The 24660-nt window shown below is 48.6% G+C and overlaps 1 pseudogene; it reads right to left on the bottom strand.

The window, feature by feature from the left end:
- Positions 1–6363: 6363 nt before the first annotated feature.
- Positions 6364–24660, bottom strand: part of LOC135567203 (tether containing UBX domain for GLUT4-like) — a 29270-nt pseudogene continuing 10973 nt past the window's right edge.

A 24660-nucleotide genomic window follows, 5' to 3' on the forward strand; every position in this document is an offset into this window, starting at 1 on the left:
CAGCAGCGTGGCCTCTCTATGTCAGTGTAAACAGGGTCAGCAGCCCTCTCTATGTCAGTGTAAACAGGGTCAGCAGCCCTCTCTATGTCAGTGTAAACAGGGTCAGCAGCCCTCTCTATGTCAGTGTAAACAGGGTCAGCAGCCCTCTCTATGTCAGTGTAAACAGGGTCAGCAGCCCTCTCTATGTCAGTGTAAACAGGGTCAGCAGCCCTCTCTATGTCAGTGTAAACAGGGTCAGCAGCCCTCTCTATGTCAGTGTAAACAGGGTCAGCAGCGTGGCCTCTCTATGTCAGTGTAAACAGGGTCAGCAGCGTGCTCTCTATGTCAGTGTAAACAGGGTCAGCAGCCCTCTCTATGTCAGTGTAAACAGGGTCAGCAGCCCTCTCTATGTCAGTGTAAACAGGGCCAGCAGCCCCTCTCTATGTCAGTGTAAACAGGGCCAGCAGCCTCTCTATGTCAGTGTAAACAGGGTCAGCAGCCCTCTCTATGTCAGTGTAAACAGGGTCAGCAGCCCTCTCTATGTCAGTGTAAACAGGGTCAGCAGCCCTCTCTATGTCAGTGTAAACAGGGTCAGCAGCGTGGCCTCTCTATGTCAGTGTAAACAGGGCCAGCAGCCCTCTCTATGTCAGTGTAAACAGGGTCAGCAGCCCTCTCTATGTCAGTGTAAACAGGGTCAGCAGCCCTCTCTATGTCAGTGTAAACAGGGCCAGCAGCCCTCTCTATGTCAGTGTAAACAGGGCCAGCAGCCCTCTCTATGTCAGTGTAAACAGGGTCAGCAGCGTGGCCTCTCTATGTCAGTGTAAACAGGGTCAGCAGCCCTCTCTATGTCAGTTTAAACAGGGTCAGCAGCGTGACCTCTCTATGTCAGTGTAAACAGGGTCAGCAGCCCTCTCTATGTCAGTGTAAACAGGGCCAGCAGCCCTCTCTATGTCAGTGTAAACAGGGTCAGCAGCCCTCTCTATGTCAGTGTAAACAGGGCCAGCAGCCCTCTCTATGTCAGTGTAAACAGGGTCAGCAGCCCTCTCTATGTCAGTGTAAACAGGGCCAGCAGCCCTCTCTATGTCAGTGTAAACAGGGTCAGCAGCGTGGCCTCTCTATGTCAGTGTAAACAGGGTCAGCAGCGTGGCCTCTCTATGTCAGTGTAAACAGGGTCAGCAGCAGTGTAAACAGGGTCAGCAGCCCTCTCTATGTCAGTGTAAACAGGGTCAGCAGCCCTCTCTATGTCAGTGTAAACAGGGTCAGCAGCCCTCTATGTCAGTGTAAACAGGGTCAGCAGCCCTCTCTATGTCAGTGTAAACAGGGTCAGCAGCCCTCTCTATGTCAGTGTAAACAGGGTTAGCAGCCCTCTCTATGTCAGTGTAAACAGGGTCAGCAGCCCTCTCTATGTCAGTGTAAACAGGGTCAGCAGCCCTCTCTATGTCAGTGTAAACAGGGTCAGTGTAAACAGCCCTCTCTATGTCAGTGTAAACAGGGCCAGCAGCCCTATGTCTCTATGTCAGTGTAAACAGGGTCAGCAGCCCTCTCTATGTCGTAAACAGGGTCAGCAGCCCTCTCTATGTCAGTGTAAACAGGGTCAGCAGCCCTCTCTATGTCAGTGTAAACAGGGTCAGCAGCCCTCTCTATGTCAGTGTAAACAGGGTCAGCAGCCCTCTATGTCAGTGTAAACTGGGTCAGCAGCCCTCTCTATGTGTAAACAGGGTCAGCAGCCCTCTCTATGTCAGTGTAAACAGGGCCAGCAGCCCTCTCTATGTCAGTGTAAACAGGGTCAGCAGCCCTCTCTATGTCAGTGTAAACAGGGTCAGCAGCCCTCTCTATGTCAGTGTAAACAGGGCCAGCAGCCCTCTCTATGTCAGTGTAAACAGGGTCAGCAGCGTGGCCTCTCTATGTCAGTGTAAACAGGGCCAGCAGCCCTCTCTATGTCAGTGTAAACAGGGTCAGCAGCGTGGCCTCTCTATGTCAGTGTAAACAGGGCCAGCAGCCCTCTCTATGTCAGTGTAAACAGGGTCAGCAGCGTGGCCTCTCTATGTCAGTGTAAACAGGGTCAGCAGCCCTCTCTATGTCAGTGTAAACAGGGTCAGCAGCGTGGCCTCTCTATGTCAGTGTAAACAGGGTCAGCAGCCCTCTCTATGTCAGTGTAAACAGGGTCAGCCCTCAGCAGTGTAAACAGGGTCAGCAGCCCTCTCTATGTCAGTGTAAACAGGGCCAGCAGCCCTCTATGTCAGTGTAAACAGGGCCAGCAGCCCTCTCTATGTCAGTGTAAACAGGGTCAGCAGCCCTCTCTATGTCAGTGTAAACAGGGTCAGCAGCCCTCTCTATGTCAGTGTAAACAGGGTCAGCAGCCCTCTCTATGTCAGTGTAAACAGGGTCAGCAGCCCTCTCTATGTCAGTGTAAACAGGGTCAGCAGCCCTCTCTATGTCAGTGTAAACATGCCCAGCAGCCCTCTCTATGTCAGTGTAAACAGGGCCAGCATGTCAGTGTAAACAGGGTCAGCAGCCCTCTCTATGTCAGTGTAAACAGGGTCAGCAGCCCTCTCTATGTCAGTGTAAACAGGGCCAGCAGCCCTCTCTATGTCAGTGTAAACAGGGTCAGCAGCCCTCTCTATGTCAGTGTAAACAGGGTCAGCAGCGTGGCCTCTCTATGTCAGTGTAAACAGTGGGTCAGCAGCCCTCTCTATGTCAGTGTAAACAGGGTCAGCAGCCCTCTCTATGTCAGTGTAAACAGGGTCAGCAGCCTCTCTATGTCAGTGCAGGGTCAGCAGCCCTCTCTATGTCAGTGTAAACAGGGTCAGCAGCCCTCTCTATGTCAGTGTAAACAGGGTCAGCAGCCCTCTCTATGTCAGTGTAAACAGGGTCAGCAGCCCTCTCTATGTCAGTGTAAACAGGGTCAGCAGCGTGGCCTCTCTATGTCAGTGTAAACAGGGTCAGCAGCCCTCTCTATGTCAGTGTAAACAGGGTCAGCAGCCCTCTCTATGTCAGTGTAAACCCAGCGTGGCCTCTCTATGTCAGTGTAAACAGGGTCAGCAGCCCTCTCTATGTCAGTGTAAACAGGGCCAGCAGCAGTGTAAACAGGGTCAGCAGCCCTCTCTATGTCAGTGTAAACAGGGTCAGCAGCGTGGTGGCCTCTCTATGTCAGTGTAAACAGGGTCAGCAGCGTGGCCTCTCTATGTCAGTGTAAACAGGGTCAGCAGCGTGGCCTCTCTATGTCAGTGTAAACAGGGTCAGCAGCCCTCTCTATGTCAGTGTAAACAGGGTCAGCAGCCCTCTCTATGTCAGTGTAAACAGGGCCAGCAGCCCTCTCTATGTCAGTGTAAACAGGGCCAGCAGCCCTCTCTATGTCAGTGTAAACAGGGCCAGCAGCCCTCTCTATGTCAGTGTAAACAGGGCCAGCAGCCCTCTCTATGTCAGTGTAAACAGGGTCAGCATGCTAAAGAGGGAAACTACAGTCTCTTCAAATAGGAGACTGAACAGATGGACTAGGAATTGCCAATCCATTAATTTTAGGATGAACTCTCCCTTTAAAACAATTATAATAATTTGGTAGGTGCTTATAATTGTCCTATTTCACACTTGTAGTGTGTAGCAGTGTGTGATTGGTTAATGTGTGTGTAGCAGTGGGTAGCAGTGTGTGATTGGTTAATGTGTGGGTAGCAGTGTGTAGCAGTGTGTGATTGGTTAATGTGTGTGTAGCAGTGTGTAGCAGTGTGTGATTGGTTAATGTGTGTGTAGCAGTGTGTAATTGGTTAATGTGTGTGTAGCAGTGTGTGATTGGTTAATGTGTTTGTAGCAGTGTGTGATTGGTTAATGTGTTTGTAGCAGTGTGTGATTGGTTAATGTGTTTGTAGCAGTGGGTAGCAGTGTGTGATTGGTTAATGTGTTTGTAGCAGTGTGTGATTGGTTAATGTGTTTGTAGCAGTGTGTAATTGGTTAATGTGTGTGTAGCAGTGTGTAATTGGTTAATGTGTGCGTAGCAGATCCTAACTCCCCCAGAGACATCCACAGAGTGGGGGGGTTAATGTGTGTGTAGCAGTGTGTAATTGGTTAATGTGTGTGTAGCAGATCCTAACTCCCCCAGAGACATCCACAGAGTGGGGGGGTTAAGTGCTCAAGGACACAACGGCAGATTGTTCACCGTGTCGGTCCAGAATTATGAACCAGCGACCTTTTGGCTACTGGCCCAACGCTCTGACCTCGAGGCTTCTTGCCGTCCTGGTGGAATTAGATCTGTCACACTCTTTAACAAGGACGAAGAATTGCTGATGTTACCTTTATCCGTTAGGTAATAGGCCATTTTAGAGTGAGCTACCCCTTTAACTGTTAGGTAGTAGGTCATTTTAGTGACCTCCCCTTTAACCCTTTATCAGTTAGGTAATAGGTATTTTTAGTGACCTCCCCTTTAACCCTTTATCAGTTAGGTAATAAGTATTTCAAATCAAATCAAATCAAATTTTATTTGTCACATACACATGGTTAGCAGATGTTAATGCGAGTGTAGCGAAATGCTTGTGCTTCTAGTTCCGACAATGCAGTGATAACCAACAAGTAATCTAACTAACAATTCTAAAACTACTGTCTTATACACAGTGTAAGGGGATAAAGAATATGTACATAAGGATATATGAGTGAGTGATGGTACAGAGCAGCATACAGTAGATGGTATCGAGTACAGTATATACATATGAGATGAGTATGTAGACAAAGTAAACAAAGTGGCATAGTTAAAGTGGCTAGTGATACATGTATTACATAAGGATGCAGTCGATGATGTAGAGTACAGTATATACGTATGCATATGAGATGAATAATGTAGGGTAAGTAACATTATATAAGGTAGCATTGTTTAAAGTGGCTAGTGATATATTTACATCATTTCCCATCAATTCCCATTATTAAAGTGGCTGGAGTTGGGTCAGTGTCAATGACAGTGTGTTGGCAGCAGCCACTCAATGGTGGCTGTTTAACAGTCTGATAGCCTTGAGATAGAAGCTGTTTTTCAGTCTCTCAGTCCCAGCTTTGATGCACCTGTACTGACCTCGCCTTCTGGATGATAGCGGGCTGAACAGGCAGTGGTTCGGGTGGTTGATGTCCTTGATGATCTTTATGGCCTTCCTGTAACATTGGGTGGTGTAGGTGTCCTGGAGGGCAGGTAGTTTGCCCCGGTGATGCGTTGTGCAGACCTCACTACCCTCTGGAGAGCCTTACGGTTGAGGGCGGAGCAGTTGCCGTACCAGGCGGTGATACAGCCCGCCAGGATGCTCTCGATTGTGCATCTGTAGAAGTTTGTGAGTGCTTTTGGTGACAAGCCGAATTTCTTCAGCCTCCTGAGGTTGAAGAGGCGCTGCTGCGCCTTCTTCACGACGCTGTCAGTGTGAGTGGACCAATTCAGTTTGTCTGTGATGTGTATGCCGAGGAACTTAAAACTTGCTACCCTCTCCACTACTGTTCCATCGATGTGGATAGGGGTGTTCCTCTGCTGTTTCCTGAAGTCCACAATCATCTCCTTAGTTTTGTTGACGTTGAGTGTGAGGTTATTTTCCTGACACCACACTCCGAGGGCCCTCACCTCCTCCCTGTAGGCCGTCTCGTCGTTGTTGGTAATCAAGCCTACCACTGTTGTGTCGTCCGCAAACTTGATGATTGAGTTGGAGGCGTGCGTGGCCACGCAGTCGTGGGTGAACAGGGAGTACAGGAGAGGGCTCAGAACGCACCCTTGTGGGGCCCCGTGTTGAGGATCAGCGGGAGAGATGTTGTTGCCTACCCTCACCACCTGGGGCGGCCCGTCAGGAAGTCCAGTACCCAGTTGCACAGGACGGGGTCGAGACCCAGGGTCTCGAGCTTGATGACGAGCTTGGAGGGTACTATGGTGTTGAATGCCGAGCTGTAGTCGATGAACAGCATTCTCACATAGGTATTCCTCTTGTCCAGGTGGGTTAGGGCAGTGTGCAGTGTGGTTGAGATTGCATCGTCTGTGGACCTATTTGGGCGGTAAGCAAATTGGAGTGGGTCTAGGGTGTCAGGTAGGGTGGAGGTGATATGGTCCTTGACTAGTCTCTCAAAGCACTTCATGATGACGGAAGTGAGTGCTACGGGGCGGTAGTCGTTTAGCTCAGTTACCTTAGCTTTCTTGGGAACAGGAACAATGGTGGCCCTCTTGAAGCATGTGGGAACAGCAGACTGGTATAGGGATTGATTGAATATGTCCGTAAACACACCGGCCAGCTGGTCTGCGCATGCTCTGAGGGCGCGGCTGGGGATGCCGTCTGGGCCTGCAGCCTTGCGAGGGTTAACACGTTTAAATGTCTTACTCACCTCGGCTGCAGTGAAGGAGAGACCGCATGTTTTCGTTGCAGGCCGTGTCAGTGGCACTGTATTGTCCTCAAAGCGGGCAAAAAAGTTATTTAGTCTGCCTGGGAGCAAGACATCCTGGTCCGTGACTGGGCTGGGTTTCTTCTTGTAGTCCGTGATTGACTGTAGACCCTTCCACATGCCTCTTGTGTCTGAGCCATTGAATTGAGATTCCACTTTGTCTCTGTACTGACGCTTAGCTTGTTTAATAGCCTTGCGGAGGGAATAGCTGCATTGTTTATATTCGGACATGTTACCAGACACCTTGCCCTGATTAAAAGCAGTGGTTCGCGCTTTCAGTTTCACGCGAATGCTGCCATCAATCCACGGTTTCTGGTTTGGGAATGTTTTTATCGTTGCTATGGGAACGACATCCTCGACGCACGTTCTAATGAACTCGCATACCGAATCTGCGGTGTGACCTCCCCTTTAACCCTTTATCAGTTAGGTAATAGGTATTTTTAGTGACCTCCCCTTTAACCCTTTATCAGTTAGGTAATAGGTCTTTTTAGAGTGACCTCCCCTTTAACCCTTTATCCGTTAGGTAATAGGTATTTTCAGTGACCTCCCCTTTAACCCTTTATCAGTTAGGTAATAGATAATTTTTAGTGACCTCCCCTTTAACCCTTTATCCGTTAGGTAATAGGTCATTTTAGAGTGACCTACCCCTTTATCAGTTAGGTAATAGGTCATTTTAGAGTGACCTCCCCTTCAACAGGTCTGATTGGTAGTGTACCTGGCAGTTTGAGCCACTTGGGGACCTTGCCGGTGTCCGTCCTGACTGGTTTGGTGGCCTGGCTGTGTGTGTTCGGCTCCTCTTCCTCCTCCTCCTCAATCTCCCTGGTCCCCGTGGGGGGGTCTGGAAGGGGCTCCTCTGTTACCATGGAAGAGAAGGAGGAGGGGCGAAGACCTGGGCATACAGCTGAGAGGGGAGAGGGGAGAGGTGAGAGAGAGGGTGTGAGGACAGAGGGTGAGGAGAGAGGGTGTGAGGAGAGAGGGTGTGAGGACAGAGAGGGTGAGGAGAGAGGGAGAGAGAGAGGAGGAGGGAGAGAGGGTGAGGGAGAGAGGGAGAGAGAGGGGGAGAGAAGGGGGAGAGAGGGTGGGGAGAGAGGGGGGAGAGGGTGGGAGGAGGGTGAGGAGAGGGGGAGGGAGGGTGAGGGAGAGAGGGTGAGGAGAGAGGGGGAGAGAGAGAGGGTGAGGAGAGAGGTGAGGAATGAAGAGAGAGGGTGAGGAATGAAGGGAGAGAGAGAGAGGGTGAGGAATGGGGAGAGAGAGGGTGAGGAATGAAGGGAGAGAGAGGGTGAGGAAGAGAGAGAGAGGGTGAGGAATGAAGGGAGAGAGGGTGAGAATGAAGGGAGAGGAGAGGGTGAGGAATGAAGAGAGAGAGAGGGTGAGGAATGAAGGGAGAGAGAGAGGGTGAGGAATGAAGGAGAGAGAGGGTGAGGAATGAAGGGAGAGAGGGTGAGGAATGAAGGGAGAGAGAGGGTGAGGAATGAAGGGAGAGAGAGGAGTGAGGGAATGAAGGGAGAGAGATGGGATGGAGAGGAAGAGGCATTCAGTCCACAGGATTTCATCAGATGTGTATTCTGAACACACACACACTTCCTGTACTTTAAATTCTCAAACCATCTCTCTCCCCCTCTCTCTCTCTAGACCTCTCTCTCTCTCTCTCTCTCTAGAATGAAGGAGAGAGAGAGAGGGTGATCTCTCTCTATATAGACCTCCCCCCCCCTATCTCTCTCTCTCTCTAGACCTCCCCCCCTCCTCTCTCTCTCTCTCTAGACCCCCCCCTCTCTCTCTCTCTCTCTAGACCTCCCCCCTCTCTCTCTCTCTCTCTAGACCCCCTCTCTCTCTCTCTCTAGACCCCCCCTCTCTCTCTCTCTCTAGACCCCCCCTCTCTCTCTCTTCTCTCTCTCCCCCTCTCTCTCTCTGAGGAACCCCCCTCTCTCTCTAGACACCCCCCTCTCTCTCTCTCTAGACCCCCTCTCTCTAGAGCCCCCCTCTCTCTCTAGACCCCCAACTCAGGAAAGACATTTCTGGACTCTCCAGATGGGCAGAGGACGTGAGGAAGCGGAGGTGTGTGTCCCAGGGGTTCAGGCTCTTTCATGGGCCAGGACTAGTGACCTCAGAGGTTAGGAAAGGGTGACATCACTATCGCACGACTTCCTGTCCAGGGGAGATGGAACAAACACATCCTCTCCTGACAGAACAACATTTCACCTTTGATCCGGGTGCCACATTATCAATAACTTAAACATCAATATCTCTCTCCCTCCACTATATCAATATCTCTCTCTCTCTCTCCCTCCACTATATCAATATCTCTCTCTCTTTCCCTCCACTATATCAATATCTCTCTCTCTTTCCCTCCACTATATCAATATCTCTCTCTCTTTCCTCCACTATATCAATATCTGTCTCTCTCTCTCCTCCTCCACTATATCAATATCTCTCTCTCCCTCCACTATATCAATATCTCTCTCTCTCCCCTCCACTATCAATATCTCTCTCTCTCTCTCCCTCCACTATATCAATATCTATCTCTCTCGCTCCCTCCACTATATCAATATCTCTCTCTCCCTCCACTATATCAATATCTCTCTCTCTTTCCCTCCACTATATCAATATCTCTCTCTCTCTCTCCCTCCACTATATCAATATCTCTCTCTCTCCTCCCTCCACTATATCAATATCTCTCTCTCTCTCTCCCTCCACTATATCAATATCTCTCTCTCTCGCTCCCTCCACTATATCAATATCTCTCTCTCTCTCTCTCCCTCCACTATATCAATATCTCTCTCTCTCTCTCCCTCCACTATATCAATATCTCTCTCTCTTTCCCTCCACTATATCAATATATCTCTCTCTCTCTCTCCCTCCACTATATCAATATCTCTCTCTCTCTCTCTCCACTATATCAATATCTCTCTCTCTCTCTCCCTCCACTATATCAATATCTCTCTCTCTCTTTCCCTCCACTATATCAATATCTCTCTCTCTCTCTCTTTCCCTCCACTATATCAATATCTCTCTCTCCTCTCCACTATATCAATATCTCTCTCTCTCCTCCACTATATCAATATCTCTCTTCCCTCCACTATATCAATATCTCTCTCTCTCTCTTCCCTCCACTATATCAATATCTCTCTCTCTCCCTCCACTATATCAATATCTCTCTCTCTCTCTCTCTCCACTATATCAATATCTCTCTCTCTCTCCACTATATCAATATCTCTCTCTCTCTTTCCCTCCACTATATCAATATCTGTCTCTCTCTCTCTCCCTCCACTATATCAATATCTCTCTCTCTCTCTCCCTCCACTATATCAATATCTCTCTCTCTCTTTCCCTCCACTATATCAATATCTCTCTCTCTCCCTCCACTATATCAATATCTCTCTCTCTCTCCCTCCACTATATCAATATCTCTCTCTCCTCCCTCCACTATATCAATATCTCTCTCTCTCTCTCACCTTGATCTCCTCTCCCTCCACTATATCAATATCTCTCTCTCTCCCTATATCAATATCTCTCCTCCACTATATCAATATCTCTCTCTCTCTCCCTCCACTATATCAATATCTCTCTCTCTTTCCCTCCACTATATCAATATCTCTCTCTCTTCTCTCTTTTCCCTCCACTATATCAATATCTCTCTCTCTTTCTCCCTCCACTATATCAGGGATCTCTCTCTCTCTTTCCCTCCACTATATCAATCTCTCTTTCCCTCCACTATATCAGATATCTCTCTCTCTCTCTCTTTCCCTCCACTATATCAATATCTCTCTCTCTCTCTCTCTTTCCTCCACTATATCAATATCTCTCTCTCTTTCCCTCCACTATATCAATATCTCTCTCTCTCTCTCCCTCCACTATATCAATATCTTTCTCTCCTCCCTCCACTATATCAATATCTCTCTCTCTTTCCCTCCACTATATCAATATCTCTCTCTCTCTTCTCCCTCCACTATATCAATATCTCTCTCTCTCTCTCCTCCACTATATCAATATCTCTCTCTCTTTCCCCTCCACTATATCAATATCTCTCTCTTTCCTCCACTATATCAATATCTCTCTCTCTCTCTCCCTCCACTATATCAATATCTCTCTCTCCCTCCACTATATCAATATCTCTCTCTCTTCTCCTCCACTATATCAATATCTCTCTCTCTCTCTCCTCCACTATATCAATATCTCTCTCTCTCTCCCTCCACTATATCAATATCTCTCTCTCTCTCCCTCCACTATATCAATATCTCTCTCTTTCCCTCCACTATATCAATATCTCCACTATATCAATATCTCTCTCTCTCCCTCCACTATATCAATATCTCTCTCTCTCTCTCTCTCCCTCCACTATATCAATATCTCTCTCTCTCTCCCTCCACTATATCAATATCTCTCTCTCTCTTTCTCCCTCCACTATATCAATATATCTCTCTCTCTCTCCCTCCACTATATCAATATCTCTCTCCCTCTCCCTCCACTATATCAATATATCTCTCTCCCTCCACTATATCAATATCTCTCTCTCTCTCCCTCCACTATATCAATATCTCTCTCTCTCTCTCCCTCCACTATATCAATATCTCTCTCTTTCCCTCCACTATATCAATATCTCTCTCTCTCTCTCCCTCCACTATATCAATATCTCTCTCTTTCCCTCCACTATATCAATATCTCTCTCTCTCTCCCTCCACTATATCAATATCTCTCTCTCTCCCTCCACTATATCAATATCTCTCTCTCTCCCTCCACTATATCAATATCTCTCTCTTTCCCTCCACTATATCAATATCTCTCTCTCTCTCTCCTCCACTATATCAATATCTCTCTCTCTCTCCCTCCACTATATCAATATCTCTCTCTCTTTCCCTCCACTATATCAATATCTCTCTCTCTCTCCACTATATCAATATCTCTCTCTTTCCCTCCACTATATCAATATCTCTCTCTCTCTCTCCCTCCACTATATCAATATCTCTCTCTCTCTCTTTCCCTCCACTATATCAATATCTCTCTCTCTCTCTCTTTCCCTCCACTATATCAATATCTCTCTCTCTCTCTCTCTCCCTCCACTATATCAATATCTCTCTCTCTCTCTCTCTCTCTCTCTCCCTCCACTATATCAATATCTCTCTTTCCCTCCACTATATCAATATCTCTCTCTCTTTCCCTCCACTATATCAATATCTCTCTCTCTCCCTCCACTATATCAATATCTCTCTCTCTTTCCCTCCACTATATCAATATCTCTCTCTCTCTCTCTCTTTCCCTCCACTATATCAATATCTCTCTCTCCCTCCACTATATCAATATCTCTCTCTCTCTCTCCCTCCACTATATCAATATCTCTCTTTCTCCCTCCACTATATCAATATCTCTCTCTCTCCCTCCACTATATCAATATCTCTCTCTCTCTCTCCCTCCACTATATCAATATCTCTCTCTCTCTCCCTCCACTATATCAATATCTCTCTTCCTCCACTATATCAATATCTCTCTCTCTCCCTCCACTATATCAATATCTCTCTCTCTCTCTTCCTCCACTATATCAATATCTCTCTCTCTCTCTCTCCCCTCCACTATATCAATATCTCTCTCTCTCTCTCCTCCACTATATCAATATCTCTCTCTCTCTCCCTCTATATCTCTCTTTCCTCCACTATATCAATATCTCTCTCTCTCTTTCCCTCCACTATATCAATATCTCTCTCTCTCCTCCACTATATCAATATCTCTCTCTCCTCCACTATATCAATATCTCTCTCTCTCTCCCTCCACTATATCAATATCTCTCTCCCTCCACTATATCAATATCTCTCTCTCTCTTCTCCCTCCACTATATCAATATCTCTCTCTCTCTCTCTCCCTCCACTATATCAATATCTCTCTCCTCTCTCCACTATATCAATATCTCTTTTCCCTCCACTATATCAATATCTGTCTCTCTCTCTCTCCCTCCACTATATCAATATCTCTCTCTCTCTCTCTCCCTCCACTATATCAATATCTCTCTCTCTTCCCTCCACTATATCAATATCTCTCTCTCTCTCCCTCCACTATATCAATATCTCTCTCTCCACTATATCTCTCTCTTTCCTCCACTATATCAATATCTCTCTCTCTCCCTCCACTATATCAATATCTCTCTCTCTCTCTCCACTATATCAATATCTCTCTCTCTCCCTCCACTATATCAATATCTCTCTCTCTTTCCCTCCACTATATCAATATCTCTCTCTCTCTCTCTCTTCCCTCCACTATATCAATATCTCTCTCTCTCTCTCTCCCTCCACTATATCAATATCTCTCTCTCTCTTTCCCTCCACTATATCAATATCTCTCTCTCTCTCTCTCCCTCCACTATATCAATATCTCTCTCTCTCTCCCTCCACTATATCAATATCTCTCTCTCTCTCTCTCTCCCTCCACTATATCAATATCTGTCTCTCTCTCTCCCTCCACTATATCAATATCTCTCTCTCCCTCCACTATATCAATATCTGTCTCTCTCTCTCCCTCCACTATATCAATATCTCTCTCTCTCTCTCTCTCCCTCCACTATATCAATATCTCTCTCTCTTTCCCTCCACTATATCAATATCTCTCTCTCTCTCTCCACTATATCAATATCTCTCTCTCTTTCCCTCCACTATATCAATATCTCTCTCTCTTTCCCTCCACTATATCAATATCTCTCTCTCTCTCCCTCCACTATATCAATATCTCTCTCTCTCTCTCCCTCCACTATATCAATATCTCTCTCTCTCTTTCCCTCCACTATATCAATATCTCTCTCTCTCCCTCCACTATATCAATATCTCTCTCTCTCTCCCTCCACTATATCAATATCTCTCTCTTTTCCCTCCACTATATCAATATCTCTCTTTCCCTCCACTATATCAATATCTCTCTCTCTCCCTCCACTATATCAATATCTCTCTCTCTCTCTCCCTCCACTATATCAATATCTCTCTCTCTCTCTCCCTCCACTATATCAATATCTCTCTCTCTCTCCCTCCACTATATCAATATCTCTCTCTCCACTATATCTCTCTCTTCTCCCTCCACTATATCAATATCTCTCTCTCTCTCTTTCCCTCCACTATATCAATATCTCTCTCTCTCTCTCCTCCACTATATCAATATCTCTCTCTCCCTCCACTATATCAATATCTCTCTCTTCTCCCTCCACTATATCAATATCTCTCTCTCTTTTTCCCTCCACTATATCAATATCTCTCTCCTCCACTATATCAATATCTCTCTCTTTCCCCTCCACTATATCAATATCTCTCTCTCTCTCCCTCCACTATATCAATATCTCTCTCTCTCTCTTTCTTTCTCCACTATATCAATATCTCTCCCTCCACTATATCAATATCTGTCTCTCTCTCCACTATATCAATATCTCTCTCTCTCCTCCACTATATCAATATCTCTCTCTCTCTCCCTCCACTATATCAATATCTCTCTCTCTCTCCTCCACTATATCAATATCTTCTCTCCCTCCACTATATCAATATCTCTCTCTCTCTCTCCCTCCACTATATCAATATCTCTCTCTCTCTCTCTTTCCCTCCACTATATCAATATCTCTCTCTCCTCCACTATATCAATATCTCTCCTCCACTATATCAATATCTCTCTCTTTCCTCCACTATATCAATATCTCTCTCTCTCTTCCCCTCCACTATATCAATATCTCTCTCTCCCTCCACTATATCAATATCTCTCTCTCTCTCTCTCTCCCTCCACTATATCAATATCTCTCTCTTTCCTCCACTATATCAATATCTCTCTCTCTTTCCCTCCACTATATCAATATCTCTCTCTCTCTCTCCCTCCACTATATCAATATCTCTCTCTCTTTCCCTCCACTATATCAATATCTCTCTCTCTCTTCCCTCCACTATATCAATATCTCTCTCTCTCTCTCCCTCCACTATATCAATATCTCTCTCTCTCTCTCCTCCACTATATCAATATCTCTCTCTCTCTCTCTTTTTCTCCCTCCACTATATCAATATCTCTTCTCTCTCCCTCCACTATATCAATATCTATCTCTCTCTCTCTCAATTTCCCTCCACTATATCAATATCTCTCTCTCTCTCCCTCCACTATATCAATATCTCTCTCTCTTTCCCTCCACTATATCAATATCTCCCTCCACTATATCAATATCTCTCTCTCTCTCCCTCCACTATATCAATATCTCTCTCTCTCTCTTTCCCTCCACTATATCAATATCTCTCTCTTTCCCTCCACTATATCAATATCTCTCTCTTTCCCTCCACTATATCAATATCTCTCTCTCCCTCCACTATATCAATATCTTCCCTCCACTATATCAATATCTCTCTCTCTCTCTCTTTCCCTCCACTATATCAATATCTCTCTCTTCCTCCACTATATCAATATCTCTCTCTCTCTTCTCCTCCACTATATCAATATCTCTCTCTCTCTCCCTCCACTATATCAATATCTCTCTCTCTCTCTCCCTCCACTATATCAATATCTCTCTCTCTTTCCCTCCACTATATCAATATCTCTCCTCTCTCTCTCTCCCTCCACTATATCAATATCTCTCTCTCTCCCTCCACTATATCAATATCTCTCTCTCTTCCCTCCACTATATCAATATCTCTCTCTCCACTATATCTCTCTCTCTCCTCCACTATATCAATATCTCTCTCTCTCCCTCCACTATATCAATATCTCTCTCCCTCCACTATATCAATATCTCTCTCTCTCTTTCCTCCACTATATCAATATCTCTCTCTCTCTCTCCCTCCACTATATCAATATCTCTCTCTTTTCTCCCTCCACTATATCAATATCTCTCTCTCCCTCCACTATATCAATATCTCTCTCTCTCTCTCCCTCCACTATATCAATATCTCTCTCTCTCTCTCTCCCTCCACTATATCAATATCTCTCTCTCTCTCTCTTTCTCCCTCCACTATATCAATATCTCTCTCTCTCTCCTTCCCTCCACTATATCAATATCTCTCTCTCCTCCACTATATCAATATCTCTCTCTCTCTCTCCCTCCACTATATCAATATCTCTCTCTTCCCTCCACTATATCAATATCTCTCTCTCTCTCTCCCTCCACTATATCAATATATATCCACTATATCTCTCTCTCTCTCCCTCCACTATATCAATATCTCTCTCTTTCCCTCCACTATATCAATATCCTCTCTCTCTCCACTATATCAATATCTCTCTCTTTCCCTCCACTATATCAATATCTGTCTCTCTCTCCCTCCACTATATCAATATCTCTCTCTCTTTCCCTCCACTATATCAATAGGTCTCTCTCCCTCCACTATATCAATATCTCTCTCTCTTTCCCTCCACTATATCAATATCTCTCTCTCTCTCTCCCTCCACTATATCAATATCTCTCTCTCTCTCTCTCTCCCTCCACTATATCAATATCTCTCTCTCTCTCTCTCCCTCCACTATATCAATATCTCTCTCTCTCTCTCCCTCCACTATATCAATATCTCTCTCTCTCTCTTCCCTCCACTATATCAATATCTCTCTCTCTCTTTCCCTCCACTATATCAATATCTCTTTCTCCTCCAATATCAATATCTCTCTCTCTCTCTTCCCCCTCCACTATATCAATATCTCTCTCTCTTTTCCCTCCACTATATCAATATCTCTCTCTCTCTCTCCACTATATCAATATCTCTCTCTCTTTCCCTCCACTATATCAATATCTCTCTCTCTCTCTCTCTCTCTCTCTCCCTCCACTATATCAATATCTCTCTCTCTCTCTCTCTTTCCCTCCACTATATCAATATCTCTCTCCCTCCACTATTCAATATCTCCACTATATCAATATCTCTCTCCACTATATCAATATCTCTCTCTTTCCCTCCACTATATCAATATCTCTCTCTCTCTCTTTCCCTCCACTATATCAATATCTCTCTCTCTCTCTCTCTTTCCCTCCACTATATCAATATCTCTCTCTCTCTCTCCACTATATCAATCTCTCTCTTTCCCTCCACTATATCAATATCTCTCTCTCTTTCCCTCCTCTATATCAATATCTCTCTCTCTCTTTCCCTCCACTATATCAATATCTCTCTCTTTCTCCCTCCACTATATCAATATCTCTCTCTCTCTTTCCCTCCACTATATCAATATCTCTCTCTCTCTCTCCCTCCACTATATCAATATCTCTTTCCCTCCACTATATCAATATCTCTCTCTCTCTCTCCCTCCACTATATCAATATCTCTCTCTCTCCCTCCACTATATCAATATCTCTCTCTTTCCCTCCTCCACTATATCAATATCTCTCTCTCTTTCCCTCCACTATATCAATATCTCTCTCTCTCTCTCTCCCTCCACTATATCAATATCTCTCTCTCTCTCCCTCCACTATATCAATACTCTCTCTCCACTATATCAATATCTCTCTCTCCACTATATCAATATCTCTCTCCCTCCACTATATCCATCTATATCAATATCTCTCTCTCTCTCTCCACTATATCAATATCTTCTCCACTATATCTCTCTCTCTCTCCTCCCTCCACTATATCAATATCTCTCTCTCTCTCTCCCTCCACTATATCAATATCTCTCTCTCTCTCCTCCACTATATCTCTCTCTCTCCCTCCACTATATCAATATCTCTCTCTTTCCCTCCACTATATCAATATCTCTCTCTCTCTCCCTCCACTATATCAATATCTCTCTCTCTTCCCTCCACTATATCAATATCTCTCTCTCTCTCCCTCCACTATATCAATATCTCTCTCTCCCTCCACTATATCAATATCTCCTCTCCCTCCACTATATCAATATCTCTCTCTCTCTCTTCCCTCCACTATATCAATATCTCTCTCTCTTTCCTCCACTATATCAATATCTCTCTCTCTCTTTCCCTCCACTATATCAATATCTCCTCTCTCTCTTTCCTCCACTATATCAATATCTCTCTCTCCCTCCACTATATCAATATCTGTCTCTCTCTCTCTCCTCCACTATATCAATATCTCTCTCTCTCTCCCTCCACTATATCTATCTCTCTCTCTCTCCCTCCACTATATCAATATCTCTCCTCCACTATATCAATATCTCTCTCTCCCTCCACTATATCAATATCTCTCTCTCCCTCCACTATATCAATATCTCTTCCCTCCACTATATCAATATCTCTCTCTCTCTTTCTCTCCACTATATCAATATCTCTCTCTCTCTCTTTCCCTCCACTATATCAATCTCTCTCTCTCTCTCTCCCTCCACTATATCAATATCTCTCTCTCTCTCTTTCCCTCCACTATATCAATATCTCTCTCTCTCTTACCCCCCTTTCCCACTCCCTCTCTCTCTCTCTCTCACCCTCCCTCACAGAAGTAGGGGAGAGGTAGAAGGTTCCCTGGCATCCCCTTTGAAGCTAATAGTGGAATGAGGGACAGGAGGAGGAGAGAGAGGTGAAGAGAGGAGTGGATGGATGAAGGGGGAGATGGGTTAGTGAGGTGTGTGTGTGTGTGTGTCCTCGACTGATGGTGGAGGGGGCAACAATTGGGGGTCAGATTGGGGAAATGGCTCTATCTTTAGAGGAAGGGGGAGGTGGGGTGTGTGTGTCCTCGACTGATGGTGGAGGGGGCAACAGGTGGGGGTCAGATTGGGGAAATGGCTCTATCTTTAGAGGAGGGGGAGGTGGGGGGGGGTGTCCGTGCGTTTGGCCGGAACCCTTCAAAGGGATTCTGATGATGACAGCGCTGTGACAGGAACATAGAGCCGTCGCCCGGGGAAACACAGCCGAGCCGTGTTGCCACGACGATGGGGCAGTTCCACCAACAGGAGGTTCTGATCCTCTCCTTCTCACACACACAAATAAAATGTTGTTGTTTGGTTGTTAAATGTCAACAGTAGACTGACCCAGCAATGGCCTCGTCTGCTTGTAGGGCCGAGACACTGGAATCCAGGAGATGTCTCTCTAAGTAACTCTCTGTGGACAGAGAACACACCTTCAGAACCATCTCATCCAAGGCAACACGTTGAAATCAACCCGAGGTAAAGGGAGACACACCTGTCTTGACGTCAGAGCCAAAGTAGACCAGGGCAGCAGGGAACAGGTCAGCCTGGAGAGAGAGAGAGAGAGAGAGAGAGAGAGAGAGAGAGAGAGAGACGCCCGTTTCAATCCACTTCTAACACTCCAACAGCTTCTTCACCGTCACCAAACATGGCGGCACACAGTTCAGTTTGAAGTCGACCACTAACTGAAGGCTCATCGAGCGGTTGGGAAAACACCTTCACCTCGAGAGCCAAACAACAACCCCTGAATCACGAGCCCTGAAAGTGAAAGGTTTAAATGGTGCCGATGGCTGTAATGACTGACAGACTGGTGATTACAGGGTGAGTACAGACAGAGTTATTATTCTGACTCTACTGTTTACCTGAGAGAGGTAGACAGAGAGACCGTTAAAAATATCTCTAGTGCTGTCTGCTGAGGATAGACACAGCCCCAAAACCTTCTCTCCCTGCCGTCCTCCCCCCTCTGTCCTCTCTCTACCCCCCTCTGTCCTCAGTCCTCTCTCTACCCCCCTCTGTCCTCAGTCCTCTCTCTACCCCCTCTGTCCTCAGTCCTTTCCTCTCTCTACCCCCCTCTGTCCTCCCTCTACCCCCTCTGTCTCAGTCCCTCTCTACCCCCTCTGTCCTCAGTCCTTTCTGTCTCTCTCCCCCTCTGGCCTCAGTCCTCTCTCTACCCCCTCTGGCCTCAGTCTCTCTCTACCCCCTCTGGCCTCAGTCCTCTCTCTACCCCCTCTGGCCTCAGTCCTCTCTCTACCCCCTCTGGCCTCAGTCCTCTCTCTACCCCCTCTGGCCTCAGTCCTCTCTCTACCCCCTCTGGCCTCAGTCCTCTCTCTACCCCCTCTGGCCTCAGTCCTGTCCTCAGTCCTCTCTCTACCCCCTCTGTCCTCAGTCCTTTCCTGTCCTCTCTCTACCCCCCTCTGGCCTCTCTCTACCCCCCTCTGGCCTCAGTCCTCTCTCTACCCTCAGTCTGTCCTCAGTCCTCTCTCTACCCCCTCAGTCCTCAGTCCTTTCCTGTCCTCTCTCTACCCCCCTCTGTCCTCTCTCTACCCCCTCTGGCCTCAGTCCTCTCTCTTACCCCCTCTGGCCTCAGTCCTCTCTCTTACCCCTCTGGCCTCTCCTGTCCTCTCTTTACCCCCCCCCTCTCTCTCCCCCCTCTGTCCTCTCTCTCTACCCCCTCTGTCCCTCCTCCCTCTACCCTCCTCTGTCCTCTCCTGTCCTCTCTTTACCCCCCCCTGTCCTCTCTCTACCCCCTCTGTCCTCAGTCCTCTCTCTACCCCCTCTGTCCTCAGTCCTCTCTCTACCCCCTCTGTCCTCAGTCCTTTCCTGTCTCCTCCCTCTGGCCTCTCTCTACCCCCTCTGGTCCTCTCTCTACCCCCTCTGGCCTCAGGCCTCTCTCTACCCCCCCTCTGGCCTCAGGCCTCTCTCTACCCCCTCTGGCCTCAGGCCTCTCTCTACCCCCTCTGGCCTCAGGCCTCTCTCTACCCCCCTCTGGCCTCTCCTGTCTCTCTTTACCTCTCTCCCCTCCCCCTCTCTGCCCCTCTCTCTACCCCTCTACCCTCAGTCCTCCCTCTGTCTTCTCTCTACCCCCATCTGTCCTCTCTCTACCCCCTTTGTCCTCAGTCCTCCCTCTGTCCTCTCTCTACCCCCTCTGTCCTCAGTCTCCCTCTGTCCTCTCCCCACCCCCTCTGGCCTCTCCCCACCCCCATTCTGGCCTCTCCCCACCCCTCTCTGGCCTCTCTCTACCCCTCTACCTACCACTCTCCCCTCAGTCCTCTCTCTACCTCCTCCTCCCTCCAGTCCTTCTGGTTTCTATTATGGACAGAGCTGTTAATGACTATTATTAGAGACTCTTTGAACAAGAAACAATGTGTAGCAATGGGATAACAGACATTCCACCACTCTCTCCCTGGGCACAACATGCTCCCTTAGACACTGGCGTCTCCATAGGCAGGGGAGATAGAGGGGAGGGCTGCTATCAGAGGGCTGCTGGGATGGGGAACATTCCTTCTGTGACATCACACAAAATCATTCAATTGAACTGTCTGTCTGTCTGTCTGTCTGTCTGTCTGTCTGTCTGTGTCTGTCTGTCTGTCTGTCTGTGTGTGTGTGTGTGAGAGATGGCTCCAGAATCTCTCTCCAGACTGGTGTGTACTTCTAAGGGTGTAATCGTGGCGATCTCTACACTCCCTATGAATCTAACCCTTGCAACCTCACACATCAGACCCCCCCCATCCCCTCTGTCTCCCTCCCCCTCAGTCTTCCTCCCTCTCTCTCCTCACCCCAGATCAAACAGTGGTGAAGGTCAGTAGGGCAGAAAATGGACACAGAGAGAGGGGGAGGAGGACAGGAGAGAAAAGAGCAACAGAGAGAGGAGGAGGAGGACAGGAGAGAAAAGAGCAACAGAGAGAGAGGAGGAGGAGGACAGGAGAGAAAAGAGCAACAGAGAGAGAGGAGGAGGAGGACAGGAGAGAAAAGAGCAACAGAGAGAGGAGGAGGAGGGACAGGAGAGAAAAGAGCAACAGAGAGAGAGAGGAGGAGGAGGACAGGAGAGAAAAGAGCAACAGAGAGAGAGGAGAGGAGAGGACAGGAAGAGCAACAGAGAGAGAGGAGGAGGAGGAGGACAGGAGAGAAAAGAGCAACAGAGAGAGAGGAGGAGGAGGAGGAGGACAGGAGAGAAAAGAGCAACAGAGAGAGAGGAGGAGGAGGAGGAGGACAGCAACAGAGAGAGAGAGGAGGAGGAGGACAGGAGAGAAAAGGGCAACAGAGAGAGAGGAGGAGGAGGACAGAGAGAGAAAAGGGCAACAGAGAGAGAGGAGGAGGAGGAGGAGAGAAAAGAGCAACAGAGAGAGAGGACAGGAGAGAGAGGAGGAGCAACAGACAGGAGAGAAAAGAGCAACAGAGAGAGGAGGAGGAGGACAGGAGAGAAAAGAGCAACAGAGAGAGAGGAGGAGGACAGGAGAGAAAAGAGCAACAGACAGAGGAGGAGGAGGACAGGAGAGAAAAGAGCAACAGAGAGAGAGGAGGAGGAGAGGAGGACAGGAGAGAAAAGAGCAACAGAGAGAGAGGAGGAGGAGAGGAGGACAGGAGAGAAAAGAGCAACAGAGAGAGAGGAGGAGGACAGGAGAGAAAAGAGCAACAGAGAGAGAGATGTATTTTTCTAAAGCACATGAGAATTCCTTGTGTTGTGTTATTATTGTGTAGGGTTCATGTCTCCATGCTGTTTCAAACCCACTAGAACCCGAATTAATACTTTACACTGATTGGAGCAACAATAAATAAAGTTTACCAGTCCAATTTCATTCTGTTCTTTAGAGACATGGAGAGTCTTACCTGTAGGGGGGCTTACCTGGAAGAGGGTGGCTGTTGGGTCCTTACCTGTAAGGGGGGGCTTACCTTTAAGAGGGTGGCTGTTGGGTCCTTACCTGTAGGGGGGCTTACCTGGAAGAGGGTGGCTGTTGGGTCCTTACCTGTAGGGGGGGGGGGGGGCTTACCTGGAAGAGGGTGGCTGTTGGGTCCTTACCTGTAGGGGGTGGGGGCTTACCTGGAAGAGGGTGGCTGTTGGGTCCTTACCTGTAGGGGGAGGGCTTACCTGGAAAAGGGTGGCTGTTGGGTCCTCCAGAATGGTTTTAGGAGGAGCGATGACTGGAAGAGAGGAAATAATCATTTTATATCCAAAATGAGAGAGAGATGGAGAGATTATCCTCTCCCTCTCTGTCCCCATCCCTCCACCTCCCCCTGAGCTCTAGGGCCATGCCTCAGACTCCTGTCTGTCCCTCCACCTCCCCCTGAGCTCTAGGGCCATGCCTCAGGACTCCTGTCTGTCCCCTCCCCCTCCCCTGAGCTCTAGGGCCATGCCTCAGGACTCCTGTCTGTCCCCTCCACCTCCCCTGAGCTCTAGGGCCATGCCTCAGGACTCCTGTCTGTCCCTCCACCTCCCCTGAGCTCTAGGGCCATGCCTCCCAGGACTCCTGTCTGTCCCTCCACTCCCCTGAGCTCTAGGGCCATGCTCAGGACTCCTGTCTGTCCCCTCCACCTCCCCTGAGCTCTAGGGCCATGCCTCAGGGCTCCTGTCTGTCCCTCCCCCCTGAGGACCTGAGCTCTAGGGCCATGCCTCAGGACTCCTGTCTGTCCCTCCCCTGAGGACCTGAGCTCTAGGGCCATGCCTCAGGACTCCTGTCTGTCCCCTCCACCTCCCCTGAGCTCTAGGGCCATGCCTCAGGACTCCTGTCTGTCCCTCCCCTGAGGACCTGAGCTCTAGGGCCATGCCTCAGGACTCCTGTCTGTCCCCATCCCTCCACCTCCCCCTGAGCTCTAGGCCATGCCTCAGGACTCTGTCTGTCCCTCCACCTCCCCTGAGCTCTAGGCCATGCCTCAGGACTCCTGTCTGTCCCTCCACCTCCCCTGAGCTCTAGGGCCATGCCTCCTCCACCTCCCCCCCTGAGCTCTAGGGCCATGCCTCAGGACTCCTGTCTGTCCCCTCCACCTCCCCTGAGCTCTAGGCCATGCCTCAGGACTCCTGTCTGTCCCCATCCCTCCACCTCCCCTGAGCTCTAGGCCATGCCTCAGGACTCCTGTCTGTCCCATCCACCTCCCCTGAGCTCTAGGGCCATGCCTCAGGACTCCTGTCTGTCCCTCCACCTCCCCCTGAGCTCTAGGCCATGCCTCAGGACTCCTGTCTGTCCCTCCACCTCCCCTGAGCTCTAGGGCCATGCCTCAGGACTCCTGTCTGTCCCTCCACCTCCCCTGAGCTCTAGGCCATGCCTCAGGGCTCCTGTCTGTCCCTCCCCCTGAGGACCTGAGCTCTAGGCCATGCCTCAGGACTCCTGTCTGTCCCCTCCACCTCCCCTGAGCTCTAGGGCCATGCCTCAGGACTCCTGTCTGTCCTCCACCTCCCCTGAGCTCTAGGCCACTGTCTGTCCCTCCCCTGAGGACCTGAGCTCTAGGCCATGCCTCAGACTCCTGTCTGTCCTCATCCCTCCACCTCCCCTGAGCTCTAGGCCATGCCTCAGACTCCTGTCTGTCCCTCCACCACCCCCCTGAGCTCTAGGCCATGCCTCAGACTCCTGTCTGTCCCCATCCCTCCACCTCCCCTGAGCTCTAGGCCATGCCTCAGGACTCCTGTCTGTCCCTCCACCTCCCTGAGCTCTAGGCCATGCCTCAGACTTCCTGTCTGTCCCCATCCTCCACCTCCCTGAGCTCTAGGCCATGCCTCAGGACTCCTGTCTGTCTCCACCTCCCCTGAGCTCTAGGCCATGCCTCAGACTCCTGGCTGTCCCTCCCCTGAGGACCTGAGCTCTAGGGCCATGCTCAGGACTCCTGTCTGTCCCTCCCTGAGGACCTGAGCTCTAGGGCCATGCCTCAGGACTCCTGTCTGTCCCTCCACCTCCCCTGAGCTCTAGGGCCATGCCTCAGGACTCCTGTCTGTCCCTCCACCTCTCCCTTCCCCTGAGCTCTAGGCCATGCCTCAGGGCTTCCTGGCTGTCCTCCCCTCTCCCCTTCCCCCTGAGCTCTAGGCCATGCCTCAGGGCTCTGGCTGTCCCTCCCCTCTCCCTTCCCCTGAGCTCTAGGGCCATGCCTCAGACTCCTGGCTGTCCTCCCCCTGAGGACCTGAGCTCTAGGGCCATGCCTCAGGACTCCTGTCTGTCCCTCCCCTGAGGACCTGAGCTCTAGGGGCCATGCCTCAGACTCCTGTCTGTCCCTCCCCCTGAGGACCTGAGCTCTAGGGCCATGCCTCAGACTCCTGTCTGTCCTCCCCCTGAGGACCTGAGCTCTAGGGCCATGCCTCAGGCTTCCTGGCTGTCCCTCCCCCTTCCCTGAGCTCTAGGGCCATGCCTCAGACTCCTGGCTGTCCCTGTCCCTCTGCTGTTCTGCCTGCGGCTATGGATCCCTGACCTGTTCACCAGACGTGCTACCTTGTCTCAGACCTGCTGGTTCCACCCTCCCTGTCTCCCTCCCTAGTCACTGTGCTGCTACATCTACATTGCTTGCTGATATAAAAAGGGCTTCATAAATATACTGAACAAAAATATAAAGCAACATGTAAAGTGTTGGTTTCATGAGCTGAAATAAAATATGTTTTGCAATAATGTGTTTACATCCCTGTTAGTGGGCATTTCTCCTCTGCCAAGATAATCCATCCATCTGACAGGTCTGACATCAAGAAGCTGATTAAACAGCATGATCATTACACAGAAAAGACCACTAAAATGTGAAGGTCTGTCACACAACACCACAGAAGTCTCAAGTCGA

Source organism: Oncorhynchus nerka, unplaced genomic scaffold, assembly GCF_034236695.1.
Source record: "Oncorhynchus nerka isolate Pitt River unplaced genomic scaffold, Oner_Uvic_2.0 unplaced_scaffold_2381, whole genome shotgun sequence".
NCBI classification, from domain to species: Eukaryota; Metazoa; Chordata; class Actinopteri; order Salmoniformes; family Salmonidae; genus Oncorhynchus; species Oncorhynchus nerka.